The 3,696-nt window shown below is 50.6% G+C and overlaps 1 protein-coding gene across 6 annotated transcripts in view; it reads right to left on the bottom strand.

Annotated features, from left to right (window-relative positions):
* Positions 1-3,205, bottom strand: part of PCM1 (pericentriolar material 1) — a 91,137-nt gene extending 87,932 nt beyond the window's left edge. For 2 of the 6 annotated variants that reach the window (XM_010858366.1, XM_010858365.1), the window contains exons 1-2: positions 2,823-3,204; positions 846-916 (exon numbers count right to left, since the gene is read on the bottom strand). The gene's annotated coding sequence lies outside the window, so the exon portion shown is untranslated. Of the gene's footprint in view, positions 1-845; positions 917-2,623; positions 2,770-2,822 lie in introns of those variants that run through there. The other 4 variants (XM_010858364.1, XM_010858363.1, XM_010858367.1 and 1 more) reach the window with 3 other exon arrangements.
* Between the last annotated feature and the right edge of the window lie 491 nt (positions 3,206-3,696).

Raw genomic sequence — 3,696 nt, forward strand, 5'->3', positions numbered from 1 at the left:
AGACTCTGATGCTGGGAGGGATTGAGGGCAGGGAGAAGGGGACGACAGAGGATGAGATGGCTGGATGGCATCACTAACTCAATGGACGTGAGTCTGAGTGAACTCCGGGAGTTGGTGATGGACAGGGAGGCCTGGCGTGCTGTGATTCATGGGGTCGCAAAGAGTCGGACACGACTGAGCGACTGATCTGATCTGATTGCTAAAATGGTTCTAACAAAAATTTCTTCTAATCCTTATCCTCTAGTCATTTAATTTCTAAATTGTCCTTAACAAACAATTTCTTAACTTTCCCTCAGTGAACTTACATTGACTTCTTCCTGCTGGTCAGAGAGTATCTTTACGTAACCAGCATTTGAGAATGCCCTGTGTATAGAAACTAAAGTTTAAAGTAAGTTTAGACAACTGCAATTAACAAACTTCAATCAACAGTATACATAATAAGTTCAAAAAGTAGAGGAGCTTGTGAATAAAAAATAAAAACAGCCAATTAATAGAAAAGTTGTACCAGATGACTTAAATGAATTGGGAACAAGAGGCTATCCAAATAGTTGCTACAGGAAACATTCAAACTCAAATGAGCAGATGAAGAAACTATGAAGACAAAGACGTTTTTAAAAGTATTACATAAACTATTGTAGCATTTAATAATTACGAATGACATGGCTCTTTTCAAACAAAAGTATGAAGACAGACCAAAGTGGCACAGTAAAAAGCAGGCCAAACAGGGCAGCAAACCGAGGCCATTCGTTTACTACAGGCACTGGTACTTTATAACCGTATCCAGCATCAAGTCTTCTTCAAATAGGATACAAAAGCCAATAACATATACAGTGATGTCAAATTACCTGTTTAAAATCTAGTTTTCGTAGCTCAGAAACAGCTCCCTTCCTGCTTCACACTTCAAAGCTGTTGTGTGCTTATGATTTAAAAAAAAGAAAAAAAAAATCATTTTAGCCCATTTCACTGTGGTGTACAGAATATCAAATAGTATTTATAACCTGAAGTGTGCTCAGAAAATCAACAGAAAAGGAAAAATCCAATTAATCAATATTTTAAATTCAACGTCAACGTACTTTAATCCTTTAGGAAAACAAGGCGATAAACAGGTTTAAATCCTCCAAACCTGTTAAGAGCCTACCAAACAGCACTGTGATACCTTAATATCTACTTAGAATACAATGAACTACTAAGTCGTTTCAGTCGTGTCCGACTCTGTGCGACCCCACAGACGGCAGCCCACCAGGCTCCCCCATCCCTGGTTATTCTCCAGGCAAGAACACTGGAGTGGGCTGCCATTTCCTTCTCCAATGCACGAAAGTGAAAAGTTGAAGTAAAGTCGCTCAGTCGTGTCCGACTCTTAGCGACCCCATGGACTGCAGCCCACCAGGCTCCTCCGCCCATGGGATTTTCCAGGCAAGAGTACTAGAGTGGGGTGCCATTGCCTTCCCCGAATACAATGAAATTATAATGTAAAAACACTGTAATGCAATCATCACATAGATTTCTCCATGAAAGTTAAAATCCACGCAAAAGATTACTCTTTCAGATTGACCAAGTCATTAACTTCCTGTCACGCAAAACTATTCCAGAACTTTGCATCCCCGTTGATGAGAACATCTTTTTCTTTATTTAAAAGCTAGCTACTTCATTAAAAAATAACCCTGTCACTACAGAAACCAAGGTTTACATTTCAGTTCAAACACTCATAATTATAATGGTTTCTAGCGGCTCTATCTGGGAAGGTGTTAGGGAAAGAAAGAAGCAGGTGCACCCGAAGCTTTACACCACCTCCCACTCCAGTAACCAGATAAATAGCACAAGGCGGAGTCTGGAAGGCAGTTATGGGGCGGGGGTGGAAGGGGCGCCCAGAAACCCCGCTTCTTCCAGCGTCAAAACACGATCCGTCACCCGTAGAGCCCCCGCCACAGACCTCGAATTGGTCCAAAAAAACAAAAAAATTTTTTCAGATAGGATGAGCTCTAGAGGAATGAGACACGGGGCTTAAAAGTTTGTAGGCCCCGCCTCCCCAGCGGGGCCTACGACCTAATCCCCAAACACTCGTTTCTGCAGAGCAAGCAACGTTCCTCGAATCCATTTGGCATTTATTATTTCCCCACCCAGGGCCCATCCAAACTGGACCTGCAATAAGGGATGGCGAAGGGGCGCCGAGGGAGGGCGGAAGGAAGCGCGGTGAAATTAGCATTCGCCTCGCCAGTAGGAACCCCAAAGTCAGGAACGCCTCCCCCGGCCCTTCAGCTCTAAAAACGCCCGGGACGGCGTTAAGTCCTGCTGCTCACGGCCCAACCCCAAAGTCGCACCGCTCCTAACCCGCTCTTCTCCACTCCAAATTCTGGAGCTCGAGAGCCCCACGGAACAGAATTTGGGGGGTAGGGTAGAAGAGGCGCAGATTATGGCCCACTAAGGCCCCTTGCTATGGAAAACAAGACCCCCCCCCACCTCCGCCCGCCAACCAAATCGTAGCCCCCACTCCGCTTCCTCCACTCGCGAAGGACATTCCTGGAGCGCCCGAGTCCCCAGGGCGGCCTCCTCCCCGGGGTCAGCAAGAGGGGCGGGGAAGCAACCAGGGGGTCCTGCAGTTGCCGACGCGTCCCTAGATGCTCACCCCGAGATTAGCATCGCTCGGTCTGGGGAAAGGGGCAATCGGCCCGCCCAGGGGACGGGAAGCAAGCAGCAAGGAGCCCCAGCAGAGGCGTGGGCCCGAGGCCAGGCTCTCCAGGGTCAAGTGTCCCAGGGCCGTTGCTCTCCCGCCCCGGCGCCGCGCTGCCCTCGGTTGCCAAGGGCTGGGAACGCGCAGGCATTACCTGTAAACGAAGCAGCCGCTCCTGCCAAAAGCGGAGTAGCGGTCAGCGCCCCCACGACCCGCCACCGGCAGCGGGCCGCCCTTAGAGACCGCAGCAGGGAGAAGCCCCAAGTTCCTTGGCTGCTTAGGGCCCAATGGCCGCCTCGTCTACCTCAGCTCCTCAGCGCCAACCGCCGCAGCCACCGCCATCTTAGGATCTCATTGTGGTGGGAGAAGAGGGGCGGGGGGACTGCAGAGGGGGCAACGCGCCGGGAGACATGCGCCGTCTCCTCGGCAACGGCCGCGCGGGGGCGAAACTCGCCCGGGCGGGAGCCGCAGTGCGATCCGCGCGCTAGACCGGAGTCATGTGACCCGCTGGAGTCGGTGGTGTCACCTCTCGCTCCGGAGCCCGGTGTCGAGTCCACAAACGAACCACCAGAAACTACATATCCCAGAATGCCAGCTGGCTCTCGGGTTACACGCTCCCGCTCGTTCGCCACGAGGGATGTGACTACGAATCCCAGCATGCTGTGCGCTTCCGGCTCCTCCACAAGGAAGGCGAGGCCTCTGAGGAAATGGTTGGAGACCTACTTTGGCAGATGGAAAACGAGAGGAGGCGCGATCTCGTTTTCCTTGGGGCGGGGGGTAGGCGGGATGGGTGCCAGCCCCTGAAAGTGCCGGAAGAAGAAGAGAGACCAGAAACTGGGGTCTCTCTCCATCCATATGTGGGTCGGGAAAGGATGGAACCAAAAGGACCTTTACAATATGGGCCTAATTTTATACGCCTGAGGAGATAAACCCACGCAAGTTTAATAGTCGAAATCGTCCAGCTGGTCAGTGGGAGCATCATCAGTCAGTAATTAATACCAGCTTGAATTCATGCCCTGCTGGTCTTA

This window comes from Bison bison, unplaced genomic scaffold (assembly GCF_000754665.1).
Source record: "Bison bison bison isolate TAMUID 2011002044 unplaced genomic scaffold, Bison_UMD1.0 scf7180017864386, whole genome shotgun sequence".
Taxonomy (NCBI): domain Eukaryota; kingdom Metazoa; phylum Chordata; class Mammalia; order Artiodactyla; family Bovidae; genus Bison; species Bison bison.